Source organism: Corvus hawaiiensis, chromosome 7 (genome assembly GCF_020740725.1).
Source record: "Corvus hawaiiensis isolate bCorHaw1 chromosome 7, bCorHaw1.pri.cur, whole genome shotgun sequence".
Taxonomy (NCBI): Eukaryota; Metazoa; Chordata; class Aves; order Passeriformes; family Corvidae; genus Corvus; species Corvus hawaiiensis.
The window spans coordinates 26,941,337-26,966,093 of NC_063219.1; positions in this window are offsets into that span (position 1 = coordinate 26,941,337).

Sequence of the window (24,757 nt, forward strand, 5' to 3'; positions counted from 1 at the left end):
CTTTTCCTTTAACAAAATCTTAACAAAGTACTTGCGACCCCAAAAAAATCAAGTATCTTTCAGTTCCCATATCAGAAAGCTGAACTTATTTTCTACCAGGTTTCTAGAAAAAACCAGTAGAAATTCCTGGAAAAATGTGACTTCTAGTAGATTTTCAACATTAATATGAAACTCATTTAACAAGCAGATCTCATTATTATTAATATCTTCTATGAGGGGAAGTGGGGGGCCAGGCACTGATCTCTGGGGATCACCTATAAGACATGAGGGAATGGCATGAAGCTGAGTCAGAGGAGGTTTGGACTGGATATTAGGAAAAGGTTCTTCACCCAGGGGGTGGCTGAGCACTGGAACAGCTCCCCAGGGAAGTGGGCACAGCACCAGCCTGACAGAGTTCAAGAAGCATTTGGACAACACTGCCTGGCACATGGTGTGACTCCTGGGGTGCCCTGTGCAGGGCTGGGAGTTGGATTCAATGATCCTTGTGGGTCCCTCCCAGCTGAGGAGATTCTATGATTCTAAATATGTTTTCACAAGCAGGGTAAATAAGCATGTCCACACTAAAATCAGAGGAACTGTGATGGTTGTCAACAATGAAAAACTTGCCTTGGAAAATATCAGCACAAGGTATTTAAACAAGTTAATTGTTTGGCTTATTTTTTTCCCTCCACTGATATAGTCTCTTCTCAGAGTCCATTTATTCAAGCTGGGATCAGCAGATAATTCCTCCTGAGCTGCTAAAGATAACTTTCTGTTAAACAACTCACGTTAGTGGTATTATTTTAATAACCTAATGATTAGTTCATTCCATTCTTAATCTGTTCCATATGCAACAGGTTAGTCTACTTTGGCTTTAAGCAGCATAATTCAAATTTCAGTCTCTACATTTTAGTTTCAGTTATCTCTAATCAATATCAGTTTTAATGATTACTGTTTCTAAAGTGTACCATAATCATGTTTTCTGTCCTGATTTGACGTCCATTTTCTCCAAGTATGTAAATAATTACTTAGATTTTGTACACAATATATGGTATAACCTCAATGCATATACTGGCCCATTTATTTTGATAATTACCTACATTTCCCAAACTGAGCCATTCAGTTACTCTTATTTGTAACACAGGAGGTCTGAGGAAGAGATGAGATATGAATATGAACCTGCATTTTTCATTTAGGTTCTTAACTACGAAAGCATCTTTTCCAAATGGTACTATAAGATACATACTTGGAGATCTAAACACATTTACATAAAACTGTGAGAAAGAATACTTTTTCACCTTCCAGGAAAAACAGGTTGCAAGAGCTTTCTTAGTGTCCCCTAACCATCACAAATGTATTTTCCTGATTTGAGAGCAAGAAGCATGAGATAAGACAAATGTGTAATTACTTCTTGACCCACTCTTCTGGGTTATACATTTTCATGAGGTGCCATGATTCATTATTTGCATTGATATGTACAGAAGGATGGGGCTGCTTAGTTGATATTCATTTATTCAACAGTCTGTAATCTATATTTAATGGAGTACCAGACTGTGGCATAATAAACCGTTTAAAAAGATAGCTGCTGCTTACACAGGGGTTATTGCTTGCATAACCTGTACTTATTTTTCATTACAAAACTAAAAGAGCAAAGCATAATTCACACAAGAAAATGAAGTTAACATTTAATGGCTTGAAAAATGATAGTGTACCATAATGCTGTGCAATACTCTGAACACTTATAAAACAAAACAAGGGAGCAAAAAAAAAAAAAATACAAATAAAAAGGCATTAACTGTGCACTGTGAAATATGGGCACCAAAGCAAAACAATGCATTCTAGTTTGCCACCTGCTTAGCAGGACCACTCAAAGATTGCTAATTAATCTGAAACAAGTCACTGAGCACACACAAATACTTACAGTGGCACAAACGCTCAAATATTTTTTGTTACATTTTTTTCTTACATTTGTTACATTTCTGTTCCTTATGTTTTCCTCCATGGAAATAGAAGCCTTCACATCATACATAAAGGGCTGTTTGCTCTGTGTATAGCCATGGAAGCTATTGACAAACATGATTGCCTCTAGAAAGATGTCTTACTGTAGGTCAGATATCATCCAGATTCATTAAAATGAAAAGTCTGATTTTCAAACTGATGGCAGAATCATGGAGGTGTGCCCTGGTAACCAGGATCAGTGAGGAAACTTCAAAGCAGTTGTTGGGATGATGGTAGTAAGCCCCAAATTTTGGGGTGCTTACAAGTCTGACACCTTTGACTATTTCTGTAATATCAGGGGTTTCCAAGTCATCTCTTGTTGGACTTCCCAGTCAGCTTAGCTTCTAAAAACAAATGCTATTTCAGTCAGTGTCTGTAGCCCTGCAGAATTCTGAAGTTCCTCAGACTGGGAAATATGACTTTTGTTCTTGGTGAAAACTTGACAGGGACATGTTCTTACATATGCTGGAAGTTACAGACTGACAGCAGCAGCAGAGTGTGGGTTCAGGAAGTTCAGCTATTCCTCCTTTGGGAAGGCATGGAGTCCACAGCACCACCCTCCACTGAGACACCACTGGAGGGACCTAAAAACCAAACCAACAGATAGAAATGTCGGCAGAAAACCACATCTGTGGCCATGTCCTGCTGGCATATGGAGGTGAGTTCACCTACAGTGATTTGATGGGAAACGTTCATCTTCCAGGCAGCAGAAAATGATTTTCTTTTAAGTGTGGTGACTTCTGTTTCAGACAAAAAAACCCCCACATAGTCTTCTTAGATGAATGTCAAAAGAAAAAAAACCAAAACAGTTAAAATAAAAAAAAAGAAAAGAACACTCTTAAGGGCATTAGACATATAATTAAATTGGTGGCTAAAGGATTTCAAGTGCCAATTAGGTGTCATTGTAGGGTTGAAGAAATTGGAGAAGTTTTTTTAATCCTTGAATTTAAGAAGCTTTTTCTGCTTGTAATGCTATCACATTGTATAATTCAGTGAGTAAACGTGATATACATAGAAAATTAATGAACATGCCTTGTTGCCTTTTTAAGCTCCTTTTCCCTGTGTATGTATGCTGAAGAACTTTTCTATTTTAGTGTCTTTGCTTGCTCTCTCCTGGGACTTGCATAAACACCACAGAAAGCTGACACCTGGGAATCCTTGCAGTTGCCTTAAGGGCAATTAGCTATAAAAGATAGGGCTAAAAGCTAATTGCTCTGGTTTAGCTCTTAAAGTGCAGGTGAAGTTTGCTGAGAAATGAAAGTTGAAGGGGAGAAAGGCCAGTTAAAAACTTCGCTCTTGAGTTTAACTGGAGCTTTTAGGACTGAAAACTTCTGCCAGTTCAGCAGCAAATCTCATGTTCTGTTGCCTGCTGGGATGAGGTCCTGAGTTTTCACTTTTTTGTTTATGTTCTTGGGGATATTTTGTGCCTTTCATTCCCTTGTCGGGAAGCTGACAGAGAGTGAAAGGGGAAACAGCATCAAAAATGTGATGGGACTGGAAAGAAGAAAAAAATCTAGACTGTCAGTGCTTCTAGAGCTGCTGTGGCTGCAGAGTGTACTGGGGTTTAAGTGGGGTGTATGATGGCAACTGGTGGAACCAGCAAAAGGAATTTGTGATGTTCTTCATTTGGCTTGATAATTAAAGTCAATTCACTGTCTTCCCAGGTACTTTTTACATTAGATATGTTGTACAAAATGGATGTTTAGGAAAGATTTGAGGCTGATTCTATGTATTTGAATTTGGGTGTGGAAGGAGTGCAATGGAAAATTATAAAATAGCTGTCGTATTCTGAACAGTCAACTCACTAGGAGAGGAAATGCCTTCCCATCTCAAAATCTCTGAGTGCTCAAATAATTTTCCTGTCATGACTAAAGATTTTTAAAATGTTCAGTCTGAAACAAACACACAAAAGGCTTGTTTCAGTGTCTCTAAAACATCCTGTTTCAATCACTTTATGGGTGTTTTTGACTCTACTATTTGAAAACAAAATTGAGACAAAACCTTTTCTTCTATTCATTTTGAAATGTCAAGAAATGTTGTATGAATAATGAGTGAAGGAAGGAAATCACAAGGTCTGGATTCACAAATCTGCCTAAATTACCCAGTTCTACAAATAGCACTGATAATGCAACGCGTGTCTCCAAAAAGCTCCCAGCTGGCTCAGTTTCCATGAATTAGACCTAGATTTACTGACAATCATTTACTGACAATGTCGAACAAACTGTAGTTTGCTGCCTCATACTTCAAAAAGATGTCTTGGTATAAAGTATATATCCCAGAAATGGCAGGGTGCCTGTGTTTGCCATCTCCCTCTCCACCAACAAGATGGCTGTATTTTGTTCCCTGGTATTTATCCAGCTGCAGAAGGTCTGCCAAAAAGAGCCCGTTCCATGCACCTTTTTCTGTCCCTTAGTTTCTTGCTTTCTGATTGAGAGAAGTTATTTGACCTCTCCTGCCACCATGTCCTTTGAGACTGACATGAAATTGTGCTTAGCAGTTTGGACAGGAGGGGAGAATTAGGAAGGGAAGAGTCCAGGCACGTTCTCATGACCTAAGCAGATCTGTTATATTTCCTTTCCTAAGACTGAGGCAATCTAGCCGTTGGAGACCCTATTTTACATTTGCTAAATTTATTTCCTTGCTGTAATGAAAGATAAGACAAAGTTTAGCAATAAGGTTACCCAAAAATGGTTAACAATTTGGGAGGTTTGGACCCAGATACAGCAAATTGACTTGACGAGTGTCTGCAAACCACTTCCTACTGAAAAATGGAGAGAGGTCAGGTCTTGACATGCCCTGGAGAAGGATGCTCTGGGACAGGTAGATATATGACTTGCTACAGAAAGTAGAAATTTGTGGATTTGACATATGTGCTGTGGAAGGGTAGGGTATTAATTTTTTATGTTCAGATACAAATGTGAATGAGTATAATTGAGGCAAGGTTGTCACACTGCTTGAATGGAAATCCAGAAATAGTTTGTCCAGACTTCAGAGCTCACTGTTGAGACTAGTAAATTGCTGGTGCCAACCTTCCCAGACCAGTCAAGTGGAATTTAAAGGTGAGATATTGTTTTATCTCCAGTTTAATGTAAAAAAAACCCAAAAACCACCTTCTTCTACTCATTAGCATTTCCATATTTTCCAGCAAATCAAGATTACTTTGATAGCTGTGGGCAAGAAAACTCTCAGATGAAATACATTTTAGGCTAGTAGTTAGAGCATGCATTCAGGGAGTGGGGTTCAAACCCATGCAAGGGAAGGACAAATTAGGGTTAGGGCTCCTCTGCTCCACACAGCAACTGTAGCCCCAGGATAATGGCTGGAGAGGCACCACTGCTGTCTCCTCTCTCTTCCACATCAGACCAGAGAACTGCTTACCTAAGAACTGTGTTGGTTCCCAAAGGCCATTTAGCTGAATGAGAAGTGAAGATGGCAGCTTATGTTTTATCTAAAAGTTTAACTTTGTGGCTCCTCATCTTAAATACTCTGCCAGTTCCTGGCAGTGCTAAAAATGGGCACAGAAATCATCAGAGACATTTAAAATGTATGAAGATAAGTGCCTCAAGGATCAGAAGTGGCAGAATTTTCATAGTTCTCCCTTTAAGATTGGGTTGTTTTGCTGGTTTTTCATGTATTTGAGTGTATTTTCTTGGTAAGTGCATTTTTCTAAGATAAAGCTGAGTAAGGCTGGTAAAATCAGCTCCTCGTGTTCAGCACTAGGGAAGACCTATTGCCTGCAGAAGCAGCCAGCTGCAGCAGGGAAAGGACCAAGGCTTCCTGGCTTGCTAGGCTGACCCTGAAGCCTAGCATGACTAGGTCTGTCTGCTGCTCCAGGAGCAGGTGGGGGCTGAAAATGAACCAGAGAGACAAGTAACAGGGGAAAAACATCAGGGCATGAAAAGGAAAGGCTTGCTACTTTGAAAACACCATTTCCCTAAATAATTGAGTTCCCTCTCCACATGCATGCTTGTTCCATATGCTCAAAGTTTAAGCTAAGTATTTGCTTCTTTTTATTACTTCTCTGTTATCAGTACAAACATGTAATCTTGGGCTTACTTCTAAGTGTATATTTGTCTTCAGTTTTTATGCTCTGTAATTCCCAAGGAAATCAGTTCCGGATATCTTGCATTGAAAAACTGTGCGAACTCTGCAGGCTAGAGGAGTTTTAAAACTGTAGGCAATGATGGTAATCCTTTGTGTAGTTACGCTGATGTAAAGCCTGAGTAATTTTAATGTAGCAAAAAGAAGCATTAGGGTTGCTATTCTCAGGAGGATGCTCACTAATTATTTCTAGATAAGGTGGTGGGAATAATTAGTGCTTGATATTGGAAAGAGCATTCAATGTAATTTGTGTCCACATAATAATACCAACATCTACTTCTGTTCAGCTTCTATTATCAGTTTTTTCTTCTTCCTTTTTAAATTGAGGAGGTACAAGAAAGCCTACTAAAAATACATGAAGTGAACTGTACATGTGTCTTTTTGAACACTGCAGATGCGTATCAGGCAATGAGGTTTATAATATGAATGGATTTGTGTGGCAGACACCACTGGTAGTTGGATCACTGTGGCAGAGGGGATGGTGCTGAGTTTGAACTGAACTCGGTGATGGCACTCAGTGCCTGAACAGAGGCTACACAGAACAGGCTGACACACTCACTGCTCTTCAAGGCAAGCAGGGAAAGAGACACAGTTTGTGCTGACAGAGAGGTGCTTGATTTCCCATGTTGATCTAAAGCTATAGCTTAGTTCTGATCAGTTAAGAATTACTCATAATACTCTCTAAAAATCAAAATTCTGCTCCAAATGAAACCTCTGTGTTTCCAGGTTGGTTCCCTTTCCACAGGGAGCCTAGTGAAGTGCAGGATATTTCACCTTTTCTTGGAGCATACTGAGGTAATTTGTGCCTGGAGGTATCAGGAATATGTTTCTCATAACATCCACAGAAGAATGTGGAGATTAAAGTTGTCCTAAGTGTAAACATCTTATTCTGAGTAGTTGTCTGAAATTATTAGGATTTTTTTACATTTTTCTTTTAGTTTGAGGAAATTCTTCAAATCCTGTTCTCTTCCTGGAAACTGCTGACTCCCAACAGTGCCTTGCACACTAACACCTTTTCTTTTAGAATTATTTTAGCCAATCAGTTCTTGGCTGTAGGACCTTACCCTGGCAGCGTGCCTATTTTGTGCTTTATCCCCTATAAATCTGGTTTTCAGTACAGATTTGGGCTTTGTCAACCCAACCCTGATACACTGTTTCAGCTGGCATTACTATGCACCTTTAAAGATAGCTGTGTGCTGGCACTGAGGAACACTCTGGTATTAGAGCTGTTTTGTTGTCACAACAGTAGTGACCTCATGGCATTTCACCTGTAATTTCTTTTACAGAATCCCTGGTATCTTCAAGTTTAAGCGTTGTGTAATGTCATCAGGCCTCCAGGTGATGCTCCCACTCAGCCATCAGGGATCATCTGGAGACCATCCCTTTCATTCCGTGCAGTCACCATGAGATGGCAGTTGTCACTTGCTGGACTTGTTTCACTCCATTTGAACCACAATGACTCAAAGCTTGTTGATCCTTGGAGACACTGAGCTTTCCAGCTCCGCTGTTCGCTGTTTGCAGCATGCAAGTGTGAAACTTTACAAGTGACTTTTAAAGGCAGCCAAGGAATGTGTGAGACAGATTGTTAGGGGAAAAAAACCCCCAAAAACAAAACAACAAGCCAACATTATTTAATTTGATGATGCAGAGCTTTATGCCAAAATAAGGCATGTGTTTGCTGTTAGCAATCAAAGAGGTTTAGCAATGAAAAGTGTCATTTTGTTTATGGGATTTTACAAGCAGGGTTTCCCTAGGGAAATTAATTTGGCCCTCTGGAATGCTGCCCTCCTCCATGTCACTTTCCCTGCAGCCCCAGCATTTTTTTACCACAAAGCTTTATATTAGCTTTTGGTTAGATAGAACCCAGAGGGAGGGATGTGGGTGCAGTACATTGCTTCCCTAACTCCACATTGCATTGTAAACCCATGGCAGGTCTCCAGCATTTTCATAGTGCTCCCTAATAAATCATCAGACCCAGATCCTGGGCTGCAGCTAATAAGCTACCATCTAGAGAGCTGGGTTTTATTTTGTCCTTTCAATAAAATCCCAGAGCACAAACCCAAGCTTTTTAAAATAGTGGTCCCCAAACATAGCCTGGAGGCAGTCTAAATAATTTAGATTCTTCTTCATCTCTGTATTCTGTGGAAAAAAAGAAGCCTGGAAATTCTCAGCTTATTTCTTAATAACAGATTTCTCCAATTTGTGTCTCCATTCTCTAGCCGCATTTTCAGCATTTTCAGCTGTTATTTTATATAATAATGATTTAAATAATCATTTAAAAATGATTTATATAATCACAAGTTATTCTCTTCTTTTCATGAAGTGAACGTCCCATAATTTTTTCCAGTGTGTGTTTTCCAACAGCTGCTCCCTTCCATCACATATGTAGTCAAATTATATACATGCATAAGTACATTGCTTCTTAGTGATTTTCTGTCTTTTGTGGAAATCAGTAGTACCTTATATTTATAGCTTGCAAATTTTACCATCTAATTTTCAATGCAACTTTCTGTCTAAAATCATGAGAGGGTACTATAGTTATAAAACATTATCACCATCAATAATTTAAAAATAATCATTAAATGATGCCTTAGGTTCATTATATCCTGGGAGTTCAAGAAAAGGAAAGTGATAAACACGTGTAGAATTGCTGTGTTTTCAGCCATTTTCTTGCCATGCCAAGTCCTTGAGCCATGGAAGTGATCTTTACACTATCAGCTATCCTGATCTACAGGATTGATAATGGAGGATGAAATTGTATTTTCCAATGCTTAGTTTACTCCTCTCTGAAATGAGTCCCCGATTTGTCTAGGCTAGAAGGGACTGAGATGTATATCTCTGGGTTCTTGTATAACAGGATATTAAATTTCACCCTTGTAACAGACAATTTCAGAGCATAAAGGAAGATTTGGTTGAGGAGGCATCAAATCCTGGCTCTGAAGACGTGATGAAGGCTTTCCTCAAGAGTTTCTCAGTCAATCTCTGTGTCAAGCATGCGTGTAGCAAATTTCTCAGTCTTACATGTGTGATTCGGTTTCCAGACTCTGGTTACGCCTTTCACCAAAAGATTAAAGGGTTTTTTATGCACCATACCTCCTCTCTTTGAACATACATATTTCAACCAAGTTGTCTTTCACTCTTCTTTTCTGATTAGTTAAGCAGATTGAGCTTTCTGAATCCCACAGTCAAGAATTTATTTCCAGTCTTAGAAGAAATTTCTGAAAGTCACTTTATACCTTTCTAGTATTGTTCTTCTCTTCTGATTTATCCTTGCTCTTCAGCATGCTAAAAAAAAAGAAAAAAAAGAAAAAAAGAAGAAAAAAAATAGAGGTATTTTGCAATTGCCTGGTAAGAAGTTGTTTAGTGACCAAACTTTTCCAACCAAAGCCTATGAGGGAAAATCTCACATTCTCCCTTAGAGTCCATGAAGGGAGACAATGGTAAACAAAGTTCTCAAACTAGCAAAATCAGTCATCTTAGAAGGGGAAGACTAAATGTTTTTCCTTTTCCATTTAAAATTATGGCATAGACTTAACAAAAAAAGAACTATTTTAATGGAAAAATAGCAATCCATTCCAGAATAAGCAGGGTCTCATGTCTGTCTGTCTATAGTGAGTTCCTTAGTCTCAATGGGAGAGGGTGAAATATATTTTTCCAATGTGTCTTAATTACTTCCCATTATATCATGTGTCTGTTTCTCTCTTTGTGGGGCAGAATTTTCTCAAGGTTATCTGATGCACCAGTGTTTCCTTTGCCATTCAGAAAAGGGTGGAAAGAACAGTACAGAGCACAAGACTGGTAGATTGGTAGCTCTACGGCAGTACAGACTGATTAACGTAGGAACGTTAGAGAAGAACTGTGTGCTGTTCAAGAATTTGTAGGAGTCTGGATAGAAAAAAAATAGGGAAAAAAAAAGTAAGTAAAGTTTTGGATGGGAAGGATATTATCCTGTCTCTCATGAGCATTTCCTTTGCAGGAGTCTCTGCCCTAATTGGGAAGTAGAAATTAGAATCCTGGGCAGAAAATTAAGGTGAATAAAGAACTTGGGAGTAAAAGAAACACAAATCCAACAAATCAAAAGATCTTCACTCTGACAAATTTTCTAGACTATCTCTGCGAATACTGGATAAAAAACCAGAAGCATAATGTGGGATATCAGAATTTGTTTTCTTCTAAGAGGAGAAGGTGGATATTTTACTAGAAGTTTTTTTTTTCCCCTAAATCTGCCTTTAGCAACCCAAAACTTTGTTACAGCCAAGAGCATTACATGTTTATATATATATATGTACAGGCTTTTGATATAGCTTTAAGGACACCTTAGTCTTTTTTCTCCCTCCCTTCCCTTTCCATCTCTTTCCTACCTGTTTGGTTTAGCAGTTCTGTTTCTCTTCCAGCAATTACGTATTATGCATGCACAATTCAGCAAAGCTAACAAGAGTTCTGCAGCACACTATCTTTGCACATAAGTACTCCTCTTGAAAACATAAAATCAGATTGCAATTGTTTAATAACAACTGCTTTTGTAATAACAAAAGAAATTAGACTCTGTGAGACGTATTTTTCTGGGGACATAAGCCCTGTAGATACTGTGTTGGATTTTTATTAACCTCATGATTCTTTGGTTATACACAGAAAAATATTTAGAAGAGTTATTTGTTTTGCCTGGAAATTGTCCTTTCCTATGTGTTCAATGCTCAGTATAAGTTCCCAGTTTGGTTAATGTTGCACTTGCTTGATTTATACTACTGGGTTTGCTTATATAGGTAGGCATATTTCTTAACAACCTACAAACTAAAGTCTTAAAATACTAGAGCTCTGCTAACATTTTTAATGCAATGAAAATATCTTGGGTTTAGAGAGGATATTTTTCAGAACTTGTAGCAGGAATTACACTGTTTGGATTTTGTTTGTAACTCCCAAATCTCTAATTTTGGTATTCTAAATGTACTGGACAGGCAATTGTTCCCTTAAATTGAGAATTTCTGGGCATGTGTGATTGTTAAATGTGAAATAGCTTTCTTATGAAATAATAAAAGGAGAATCTCAACTATGGTGAGCATTTAGGTACCAATAAAACATTTACAGGAATGTCAGTGCTGGTGGTTGCTGGCTCAGAAATTCATTGATGGATGGAAAAGAGGACACACCTTTTGTCTTCAAGGTATGCAAACCTAACATTTGCCTTCTGGCAGGTATTTATGACTTACAGGACAATTCCTGGTTTTGGGGGAAAAGCAGAAGAAACAAAAAACTCACTCCAGCAATCTCTTCCCTCTTTTTTTTGATCACTGTTTGGACTTTAAAGGTGGAATGGAAGAGGAAGGAGGAGGAGCACATCTGTACAGGCAATAAAGAGTCCAAAAACTCTTACCACATTCCTGTATAAAATAGAAACCAACCACTGAGATGTGAGAAGATGAGAAAAATAACTACAGTGAAAATATAATTCTTTATCCATTAACAGTCAGTCCAACAATACAGACAAGACACAAAGACATTTACAAAATCTTATGGTGGAATTTTTCATTTCTACAGATTTTTTTTCCTTTTTAAAACCTGACAAACTTATTAAGAATAAAATATTTCACTTAATATCTCCAAGTTGCAGAATCTGCACTTTAAGTTGAATTTTTTCTTCATTTTCTTAACTAAAAATGTTTTTCATCTGAAGCCAAATTCCTACAACATCAGCAAAGCAAGGAGAAAAGCCCAGAATCCTACTTTGACAGTGTGTCTGTTTCTTCATATTGTATTTGAAACAGCTCTGATCTACGAATAGGCTTTGACTTTGAGAGGAACGGAGATGGGACCTGGGGTAACACACGCTCTATTTCTGGGCTGGCTGATGACAGCAGAGCTTGGTGAATGACAGAACTGGAGCCGGGAGGGTATCACACACACGGCAGCAGCTGTCATGGGCTCCTCACTGCGAGTGCATGCAGGGGACTTCAAAAGCTGGAGTTCTCCAGGGATTCCTTGAACTCATCTTTGTTTTTCCTTTTGTTGTTATTGTTGCTCTTTCCCCATTCTTGACTCTCTGCCTGGTTTTTCTGTATTGCTACCTCTTCTTCTCATCCCTTCTGAGTCAAATTGGGAAGCTGTGAATATCTCCATGTCTTGTGTCTTCAGAGGATATGAATTTTAAGTCATTATTATCATCCATAATCATCATTATTTTGTTGCTTTTATGTAGTGCTGCTGGTCTAGCTAAAGGTTTTAGAAAATGAGGGAAAGGAAGGCCCTAGCCTAAAGGATTTTACAATCTATTTGTGAGACAAGCAACATCACAGTCAGCACAGTCTGGGAGCTGAGGGCAGCACTGAGATAATGAAGCCAGAGGAAAAGAAAGTATCATTTAGAGCGTGTTTTCCTCTTAACTTGTCTGTTTACTGACTTGCCTTACCTTGCAACAAAAAACTTCTGTGATTTTGTCTGGTCAGGCGTGAAATTGGCAGCAGAAATGCAGAAAGATAAGCAAACACAAAGGCCAAAAAAACCCCAGACAGACTTCGTGCACTTAAATTCAACTCAGGCTGACAGAGTCAGGGCCATCAGCCCTTTTTTGAAGCTATTCTGCTTTGTATTTGTAAATTGTAAATTTCTGGAAAGCAGAAATTACTAGTCAGGTGTGGAAGTGAGCCCATCTCAGCCAGTACCATATCTTAGATCACTTGGTTTAGAGATGAGGATGTCTCTACTTGACAGATTTGGAGTTATCTGTACTAAGAATAGGTCTGGTCTCTAGCAGCTTCAGACACAGGTCACTGCAAACTTTTAAACTGCAAAACGTATTTTTCCATGGTATCCATCCATACCTTCCCTCTTGCGACACAAGTGGTTATGGGAAAGGGAATTAAACCAGTTAGAAAGACTATCAATTTCTTGGCTGATAGCCCAAGGATAGTGTCAGCAGACATGCTGCTGACACGTGTAATCCACTTAACATGAAGGTAACAAAGCTTTTGCAAAGGAATGAGTCATTGGAATGCAGGCGCCCAGGAATTGCTGTGAAATAGAACGGAAACAATCAGCATATTTGCGCTGAACCTTACATGGGAATCTCCTGGTTTTACCAAATGGCCAAGCTGATCTAGACAGGGACAAGAGCTGCAGAAACATAATGCAAGCCAGGAGCAAGACAATGTGTCTTCTTTCCTAATATGTCAATCAGAAAATTGAGGAGAGGTGATTTTTTGGGTTCTGTCTGAAGACCCCTTGCAAATTTCATCTGAGGAAGGACATGGTGGCTCTGACTGCTTAATGGGGTTGGGTGCCATGAACAGATTAAACACACTGCCATCTGTTACTGGGTGCAATTCAGCATGATTTAAGGCAGAGCGTGATCTTCTGTGTCATTCCCCCTTCTCCACCAAAGATATGCACACTAAGATCAATGGAGATTTGCAAAGGTTTTGATTTGTTAGAATTTGTGATGGGACTTAGACATTTTCCCAAATAATGAATTATTTCACTCCCACTTCAGGTTAAAAGTGTAAAATACCCAGCCTTTTCACAGTGATCACCCTGATGATCTTTTTTTCTTTACATAGAAGGCAAAGCCCGTGTACAGCAAGGCAAAGCAGCTTACAGAGCATTTGTGTAAAATTTATTCTGATGGGTTTTTTCCACATAAGTTTTGAATAATGTCCCTTTTTAAAAGAAAGCTAGGAGAAAAAGGTTTATCTCTGGGTTAAAAAAAAAGCTTGCATATTTGCTGAGTTATCAAGATGCCCTCTATATTCATGTTCTCACTCTTTAAATTATATTTCTTCTGACAAACTCATTTCCAGTCACAGTAACGAGCAGATAAACAAGGGGTAGCAGTGGATAGCTGAAGAGTGAATAGAATAATTCAGAAGGGGAACTTTTTTCCCTGAAGAGCATGTCAGCTCCTAAAAATTTATGCATCTAGCCTTGAGACATGCAAGCCATATGCATAAATAAATAAGCTTTGAATGTGCACCATAGGTTTTGGCAGTGCTGGAGACATCAGGTGGGGGGGAAACCTGAAAAGAACTTGATTGTTCCTGACTATTGAAGATGTAAAATTATTGGGTGTAGTAATTAGACAATGAAGCTGTCCTTAATAAATCTATCTTATGGCTCTTGGAACTTTGGTAGCCATGAACATGAGGTTTTTATTGAACGCTTTACAATCTTCTGCTGAGCATATTATCAGCTTTCAAAATTTTGAGGGACGAACACATCCATCCCATAACTTCACCATCAGAGGCAGAAGATGCAGAAGTTAGTGACATTAAGAGCTATATTTGCCTTTTCAACAAACTAGGTATGATACCCACCCAAATCTTCTAGCAGTGGTGCCTTGAGCAGAAAAGCTCAGAAGTCTCCCAACCACCTCACCCACTGCAAGGAACTATTTTGATTTAGAGATGTGTTTATCTGCTTTGTGGAACAGGAAAATCTTGAAGTATTCTGCAATAGTTCTGTCTTTGTGGGCTTTTGTATGGTGAAATCCTACTGCACTTTCCAAATCCGGGGTAATTTCTGTTCTGATGAATGTGTATGGCTGGTAGCTGAGCTGTTGTGCTGCTGGTGGGCTTCCTGCAGTTATAGAAGGAAGGCATTATCCTGGTTTTGGTACCATGGTAGGTTTTGGCATGATGAAATGTCCTGTAGGATTTATTGGTAGGCTGCCAAAATGAGGCACTGACTGAGGAGAGCAACGACCTCTCCCCCTCTGTTTACCCTACTTGGTGTCCAAAATTATGGAATAATACTCTTAGGGCTATTTTTAGTTTACAGCTTCAGGATGTCATGGTTTGGCAGGTAACTCTGTTGGGAATCCAGAGAATGTGTGCTAAGAGCAGGGATCCTCAGGGTCTCCTGAAGGTGTGTTTTGGAGAAATCCATGGAAGGAGCTATTTGTCTTTCTGAAACACTGCTTTACTAACTGGAATACAATATTTTTCTATTAAAAATAGAAAGAGCAGAAGGGAACCTGTCAAAAAAACCACCCAGATCTTCAGAGATGGTCTAATAATTATTAACTGTACTACTAGCACAGTCAGAGCCTTAAAACTGGTTCATGGTAACACTAGAAATAAGATTTGCAGTGCTTTTCTTTTTGCCTTGAAAATGTGATCTGTAGGAACAAGGTCTTTTACTGAATTTTACAGCCACTGATGAGGAGACATGAAACAGCATGTTAATTTCATAGTTCCTTTAATACTGGGATGTTTTCAAGAATTGAGCAGAAAACTCTTCCTGCGAGAATTATGTACTTCTGATTATCTTGTTCCATTTTTTTGAGATTTCATTCCAATCTTTGTGAACTATTTTGCTTCTTATAGATGAAGGGGACAAGCTTTATCGTTTAAGACTCTCTTGTCAGCATCAGTTTTTAAGGTAAAATGATTTTTTAAATTCAAGTTTCCAATTAATGAAATAAAATTAACTTCTAAACCCATAATTTCTAATCACTACCTCCTATGAAATATTTCATTCATAGTTTACAGAATGTATAGCCCACAAGTTAGATGCTGGAACTCAGCAAACCTCTATGCTGCCTAAACCTTCACAGTGTGCAACTTCATCTATGCCATTCACTTGTGCCTTGGTGGCCTGTGTCTCAGTTCTTAGCATATCACTTCCTTCTCTACTTTGAAATGCATCAAAAATGCCATTTGTTTTTATATTATGTTGCACAATAGACTTCCTGAAACCAGTGTTTGTATATAGACATCAGGCTGTCCTTTTTAATTGCCAAAATTTGAGGGTGTAGTATCCCAATTTAAAAAACTTTCTTTTTAGAACAATAAATGATTAATAAATATCATCTTTAGCAAAAATATTTTTATATGAAAAATAATTTGGATATCTAGCTGTTGGAAATTTTCTATTGAACACCTTCCAAGTGCAACAGTACACCTCACTTTGCTTTGAAATACTGAAATAAATTTGATGACTATTTTTTAATGAAAGCAATTATTGCATTTTGTTTTGTTTTTCATTATTAAAAATCTAGAAAGAAAATAATGATTTTCATTTTTTCGTTAGACTAAAATTTTAACTCCCTCTCTTACTCCCATCTTGTCCCTTCCTCATCTGTTTGGATTTTTCTTTTGTTTCATTTTTATTTTTCTTGTTTAACAAGAGAAAACCCTTTTTTAGAAATCCAGGTGTGGTAGGTGGTAGACAGTATGTGATGGCTGTTTGATGATGGATTATTCACATACCCTTTGTGCCAAAACAGCCAGTACTTTTTGTTAGCCTGAATCCTATCACCTGCTGTTTTACCTTTTGACATGGAAGTCTTCAGAACTGTGTGCTTACACATTTGATGCTGCAATGTATCCATCCCTGAGACTCCTATGACTAATACATGCCCAAAATTGGCTTAATTTACTGATATAGTATCCACTTATTCATCCCTCCCCATGGCAACTGTACAGAATTATGTGATATACTCACCTTTGTAAAAGTAGCATCTCTTCAGTCTCTTCTTTCCATGGCGCTCCTAATTTGATTGGGTTTGGAGTTTTGAGTCTCAATGAAATCTCCTCCTACTTGGACCTGAGAATTTATAGAATTGCTCCCACACATGCTTTATATAATTCAGAATAAGCATTTTCACACATTATTCACTATCTTTTTAATGCTTTGCCTCCAACCTCTGCACATCTGGTATTAACTTTAAGCAAATGTCCATATTTTTTATTTATAAGCTGGAAACTCTCTCTCAATATCTTTGCTTTTTTTTTCCTTACCCTGTTATTCCCTTCACACCCTGGCTCTTGAGACAACTGGTCTTTTTCTAAGTGTTTCTTCTTAGCTGAACCATTTAGGATATTTTTTCTGCATGACGAATTGTTCTCTTGTCATATTCATTTCCAGCTTGTATATACTTCCTTGCTTATCTTGAAATCTTTAGACTAATTTTGCTTCTTGCATCACACCAATAACATCAGTGTGACACTGGGCACTGGCACTAAGAAGGAACAGAAAAGCAATCATACATTCTCCTAATCACTCTCCTGTTTTTCATCTTTGGTTTGGACACATCACCAATGCAGTTTTATTCCTGAAGACCTGGGGCACTGTTTCAGCCAACACAGAGTACATGCTGAATGCACTCAGAATAGAGTTGAAATTTCTTTTCTACCAGCCTGTAGAACCCCAAGCATTACTCTCAGGGAGTGAGAATGGAAAAGAAATGGGAAATTGGCAGGTCATGGAGAAAGCCAAACACCACCATTTAAAGCTGTGACTGAGGAGTGTGCTGCCCTAAAGAGCTCATCAGAGGAGGGATGCTTGGTGCCAATTGTGTCATCTCACCATTTGCTCATGGTGCCAATTCTGTTCCGCATGTTTGTTACCTGAGACATCATGCAGAGGGACTGGGTGTGTCGTGGGACACAAAGCTTGGGGTGTCCCATTCTTTACACACCCAAAATCTGCTCCTTTGTGGATATGGTGCAAAAGAACCTGGCTGTCAGTTTTAACATAATGGACATGGTGATTTATAACTACTGAGATCTCTTTCAGTAGCACTTGTTTCCACTGTGGGGTGATGAAGGTATTTGGGCATCTGTTTTGGTAGAGAACTCAACCACCTCCATTGCTTTTATTGAGAAAACTTCCATTCTTGTGAGCTTGGTGTATGAGCATTTGTATTTGGAAAGAAAACGAAATTCTCCCTTAATCTGGACTCAATTTTCTCAGCAGCCTTTGAGGGTGATTTCTGAAGATTAGGTATAAAAATCCAAAGGATTTAGATTGATAGTAAGAGACTCTGAATTGAAATGAAAACAGGGAAAAATATAAAAAGATAAATTCATGATCTTATAATTCTGTTGAGTCCCAGCAAGCTAGAGCACATAAACTTTTAAATGCTAACATAGGGATTTTAAAATCAATGGAGTGTTTAATAGAATTCTATACAATGCATGCAAAATTGGGGAAATGTGGCAACAGGCAAATTTAGAATGAGTGAAACCTTGAATGTGGCTTGGTTACATAATTAAAACTAGACAAGCAAAGGAAAATGTCAATAATCCAACCAAGAAGTCACACAAATATAAATTGGTGTCTCACTATCAAGCTAAAAAATTTAGTAATCAAAGCAAACCCACGGCTTGGAAAGCAGATGGCATTCTGGGAACCAGTATGAATAAAAAGAATTTTAAGATAAGGGTCATATATGAATTGCTCAAATTATGCACTGAACTCCCCAGTATATCATTCAGCTGAGGGAGCACCTGGGATGACCACCCTGATACACACATCATATGTCTGCCCTCAGGGGTGTCCAGAATTAAATGTAATGTTTTCCCTCCTAAGAGACCTGGAGCAGGGGATTAAAAAAAGGGGAGAAACACAGACATAATGCTGTTACAGCAAAGGAAATTTTTTTTTTTTTATGATCTTGTCTATGACAAGGTTGGTCTGAGGCTGAGAGGTTGGCAAAGATGTCTTAAATGCAAGATATGAACATTTTGGCAAAACAAGAACAAATCCAGCAACAGCCATGCTGATAACAGACCAATCCTTTCCTTCACAGAACTTCCCTACGAAAAGAAATGTTCTTCACCTTTTCCTGTAGCTCATGCTCTGATGTGCCTTTCCCAAATGCCCAGATTGGCTGGTTATCCTCTGGGCCTTGCCTGGCCCCAGACAACAACAGCAGCCAGAAAAGTGGAATTTATCATGGACAATAAGGTCCAGGACTGTCTTTTCATTGAGACACTGTCTCAGCTCCTGATTCAGCTACTCTTTTTATGGGATCACAACAAAAGTTCCCAGTTTTTTTCCATCTCCCTTTTATCCACGATATGGCACAGATTCATTCTCAGTGCGATTCAGCAGCACCCTCATACAGGCTGGGGCATCTCACTGGAATAGCAGTTATACTGCAAGCCTGCTCTATGGTTACAGTGACAGAAATGTGGCTGATCTGAAGAGTTTTAGGAATTAAAATGTACTCTGCAAATAAGAGGTTTGAAGAACAGCTATTTTCACAGATTATGTGGTACTTTAAAAAGAAGTGCTTGGATTAAAGGAGTCTTGGTTTTATTTTAGAAGTCAAAGACGTCATACCTTTTTAGCAAAATGTGATTAATACAAACCTTTGCAGTAGATTACTAACATTAATATGAAAAACCAGGCAGAAGAAGATAAAAATCTAGTCATCTGGATTTTTCACTTCATCATCTATTAATCCCTCTCTGAATGAGAGGCATCAAATGCAATTTTCAGGTAACATCACATGAACTGGTACTTACCAGTTCTTTTTCCTGATTGAACAGCAGTAGGTCTCCTAAGATTTAGTCCAATGAATTTAATTCACCACAAGACTCCTGATTCTAGGAACTAGGTCCAGATGGTTCTGTTTTTGTTGGAATTTGTGTTTCAAAGCACAGCTTCAGTGTGAATTTGATGCCATATGAAGGCTGTATTTGCATGGTGACAGTCTCTTTTCTAAGGGCCACCAAGGACATCCATGTGGTCCTGGCTGGTTTTATGGTCCTTTCAGAAAGGTGTTACTGTCAGATCTTTAGCTTCTGCCGTATTTGTAGAAAACTGCCCAACAAATCCCAAAGAAGAGATGGGGAAAGGCTGATACCCCATCCCTGTCCCAGACCACTCCAAACACTTGGTAATACAGTCACACCTCTTCCTTAAACCAGGTGAAATGTCTGTACACTGTCCATGCTCATAAATTTATTTCATATAAGCAGTTTAAACTCCTAAAACAAACCAATTTTCTCTCCTGTCTAAAAATAATATCATTATACATCATGGCCAGCACTTCTTTTTTCCTCAGACTGAAAAATAATTAAGAGCTTTATTCTTTCCCTCCATCTTCCTGCCCAGCTCTACAGTATCTCAATCCATTTTTACATTGCTATTACCAATTTTAATTCATCTATATTAATCCTGTGGTGACCTTCAAACATTTCATTGCAGTCAGTCCATGAGATGTGCCTGTAAGTCTCAGATGATTTGTAGGACTGGGTTTTTTTTTTCATTGTTGATGTTCTTAAAGAAAAATAGTATTTTTTCCCAAAGAAGGATGAAAATACATTTTCCTGACAGGCAGAGAGTGAACATTTTTGTTATGATTGAAAAAAAGTCTCAAAAGTTGTGGGGATAAAAAATGATGAAATTGGGATGCAAAAATATTGAGAAGAGGTTAGGGGAACTCGCTGCACAAGCAAAGTGCCTATACTCTGAGCCTGTTTCTGCCAGCACGGATATTTAACAGGGATTTTGCATGGTATATGTTTCTGAACTCACTTGCATACATATTGTAGCATTAACACATCAAAGCTTGTCCTTTAAGGCTCATGAATCACCCTGCCATGCTTACACTGCACACAAGAACAGGGGTGAATGCTCATATGGGGGACTCTCTACACCTTGGGGACTTCACTGCCAGCAGCTGTGGGTAAGGCTCCAAGTGAGAATCCAAAAGATAAACCTATAGGTATTTACAGTGGAAAGGGGCCAATGCTGTGGTTACTGAGCACTATGGAACCTCTATGATGCCTCTAATTGAAGGACCAAATTAAAAAGTGTTTTCTCTACATAAACACACAAAATTCCACCTTAATTTATCTCCTACTCTGGGAATGAGCCAGGCATTCTGGCTGCACACAGGGTTGTAGTGCCCTTAAGAACAAGTCCCTTAGCACTGGTCGTATGCACATTTATATTATACATGTAGGGTCGCTGACTGCAGTCAGTTACTCTTGTATGTGAGTACTGTTTAACCAGCAGGGTTGCCAAAATCTGTCTGCTTATTGCTGACTCTCAATTCGTGTTTGATCAAAGCCCCACTGATACATCTATCAAACTTGCTGCTGACTTAATCTCTACTGCTCTCATTTCAAGTGACTGACTCATTTCCCCCCGTTATGTTCAGCCTGCTGTAAACACCAGCACTTTCTGTAAGTCTCTCTCTTCACCCTGCTGTTTAATAATCTCCCCAGCTTTTTTCCATGAAAAATGTGTTCATATTTCTGGAAAGTTTCATGCTTATTGCTTCTGTCATTTAAGCCCTCCTAGCACTGGTGCCCTCTGTTATCTTCTCTGCTGCGTAGTTGTGCCCCAATGATGTGAACAAATGCTCATCTCTCTGGATTTTTGTGTTTCCTTTTCATGTGCTTCTAATTACATCCCACAATTTACAAGTTTTCATTATAAACAAATTATTAGACATAATGACTATCTGTGATGAATTTGTCCAATTCTTGTTTTAAAACCCAATTTCTTCATCATATTAACATTTATTCACCTTTAGTCTCAATTTACTAAATAATAAGACTGTTGATGGTTTAATGTATGGATTCAATTAACTATTATGTCCCTAGGCAAATTTTAAGGTAAAACTTGACTAATTCTTTTCAGAGATGTGTGATACATCCTCAGGCAAAAAATCTGCTTGTATATTTTCAAACTCCTGAGCCTTCATGCAAAGTATGAGCATAGCCTCTTAATCCTCCTCATTTTACATTTTATTTATTTATTATTGTACAATACGTGTTATGTTATAAGACTGATTAGGAATAGGCAAGAGTATTTTGAAGAACATCTTAGTTCTAAAGACAACAAAAAATATCCATAAAGCAGGGGTTCAGTTGTGGAGATGCATCTTTATAAACATATATATATATATATTTATTTATTTATATATATAGGCACTATATAGGTATATCTGTGTATATAGAGCACATTTAATTATACTGTATTGTATTATTACTGTTATATTATTATTATTATTTTAGGGAAACAAGTAATCAATCAACACATATGGTATTGGGAATATATATAAGCTCCCCATAAAAATGATTGAGATTAAAAACAATTTAAAAACCCAGGAAATATAAATTCATATTATGACAATTGCATTTTGGGAGAAATCATGTGGGTTTTTTTTTTCTTTGTATTTGCAATGGCCAGAATGAAAGTCTTCATGATTGATATTAGCTTTCAATTCTATGACTTGTTCCAGTTTGTGTCACAATATTTGACTGATGTAGGAGTGTATTGTTCTTTGTTTGGATCTTTTTTTACTCAGTGATGTGTGACAACATCACTTTGAAATCAGTACAGAAGCAGGCCAACGTGTCAGCTTGATTTATTTAGCTGTTTTTCTGTTAACACTCCTCGTCATGTTGGTAGAATGATCAGGTAGCTGGCACTAATTTCATTATGCATGGGGCATTTTAATCATTCAACAAGTGCATATAATATTGCAAAGAAAAGTGGTTTCTCCATGTTTGGGAGGACATGTTTACAGGAAGTTATCCAAGACGCACCATGAATCAGCAAGAGTGGATAAGACCAGTTGGATGAGCTATCCTGTCTGATTTGATATTTTGCAAGATATTAACCAGATATTTTGCAAGCTGCTGAGTCACAAGGAAATACTGATTTCAATAGTAGCCTGTTACACAAAGTGAGTCTTCATTAGTTTTCTTCAGCAGACAGACTCCTGGTACATATAGATTAATAATTTGTACTACATTTCTGGCAGTTGTATTTCCCTGGACATCATGGTATCTGCATTACAAATTAGTTACTGACATTACTCAGTAATTTAATTGTGCAATAAAGCAGCACTTAAATCTCTTTTTCCTGCTTTGATTTCTTGTTATCAGCTGTCATTGTACCTGTGTCTGATTTATACTTGCAGCTTATATTGCCACTGGTGGGTGATTCTTGAGCCTTCTGCACCAGCAATCACAGTATTAATTTTGACAATTTTCAAGATCATTTGATATCTTATGGGTTCTTTTAATCCTTGAATGAAAAATGCATCTTTTGGAAGAGTTCATCAACCTGGCTGTATCCAAACAACTGTAGGTAGGGTGATCTGTAAGTTTAGTTTGAAAAAAGGGACAAGCTCTCTGTTGATTGCACTGGGAATCTCTCGCAAGTGTCAAGTCTTCATTGAGTGTAAATTAAACATCAGTCTTTCTGATTAATTTACATAGGTGTCACCAGCTTGCTCAGGTTTTCAATTAATTCCTCCCACCACCTCCCACCCCAATTCCAAATGGCTAGAATTAGAAAACAGACTTTCATTCTGAGCTGCAAGTGCACAGCTCTTAGCTTGAGATGCCCGAGAGGGCAGGTAGAGGTGTCCATTGCAGAGTGTGCACATGAACAGCTTCACTCACTGATAGGAATGTCCTGCAGTTCCAAGCAATGACTTGTGTAATTTTATTTACCAATCTCTTAAAAAGCACAGAAGTTGGATGAAGAGTTCCCTTCACTCTTATTATTCTCTCTCATACCTCTTTCTCTAAGTGTTTAGTAATGTTATACTGCGGTAATTTGAAGGGACAATATTTTTCACTATTTATATAGTGATATCATCATCTGGTATAACGGAATCCTTCCATTGTATTAATTAAGAATTTTTAAAAAGATCTTTTACTCTAAACTTTTGTCTGCTTCCAGTGGTGCGCTGCTATTTTCCTTTTATTTTTATTCTTTTTTCTTAAACTCTTGAAGGTGAAGATCCTTTCCCATGGGATATGAGAACAATTTTGAGAAAAACATGAGAAGAATCTGATTTCACCTGTTTATTTTGATCATTTCATCAATCCTGTGGTGCCCTTGAGTAAACATTTTCTTTAAAGTGTTTCATTGCTATCATTCCTCACGTTCTCTGCAATATGAGTTTTTCAGCTCCCTCATGAAAGCTTCATATATATTCATCTTAAAGAAGTTCACACTGCAGCACTGATCCTTTCATTGCTCTCACCTATAATTCTTTTACGCTTAATAGATTTTATCCATGGACAGGTATTGTTTCAGGCTTTTTGCCAATGTTTAGTCCTGTGAGCCAATTTTCTACACAAAGCAGTTACAGCAGCTCTCTGTGAAGAATGTTCTGGCCTTCACTTATACTGAGAGATCTAAACTAGCAGACCTGCATAGAGTAATATGTAGTGTTAAGAAGACACAAATCATTCTTGGCCACAAATGAAATGTTTTAACTTTTTTAAAGTAGTATTCAAACTAGAAACTGTTGAGTTTCCACTTTTCTTTACCTAATCACTTTGAGAATGAAAGAAAGAGTCAACATTTCTCAGAGTACTTCATCCCTCTGGTTGGTGCAGTGTGGACTTGGACATGTCTGTGCCATATCTCCCTGTTATTTCCCCGTTATAAGAATGAGAGAGACCTGAGTGATATCCACAGTTCAGTTAACAGTGTGGACAAAGGGATGCTGGGATCTACACACTCTGAAAACCTGTGAGAAACTAGATGGATGTCCTTGTTTTTTCATACATGTCATATGTATGAAATGTTTTTTCATACATACACTTCAGTACATTTATTGTGGGGAAAGATGGGAGGGGGTGATTGTTTTTTTTTGTCTCCTCTCTGTCATTTCTAAAGTTAGTATCCTGAAAACCAGGAACATGCTATTCCAAAGTGTTCATCACCTCCCACATTAGTTTAACAGTTCCTGCAAAAACATTTTGTATAGCAGGAAAAAAATCTAAACCTCAGGATAACCTGAACAACAATTCAATAGGCAGCATATTAATAAAATTTGAAAAATATTTGGAAAAGCAAAGCTTCAAGTCAAAGAACATTTATTCCAGAAACAGGTGATCAGAGTGCAGTGTCTGTCTGTGTGGAGAGAAGGTCATCAATCCAATCCGTGATGTTACTTCATCAGCTCTGGCTATGGGGA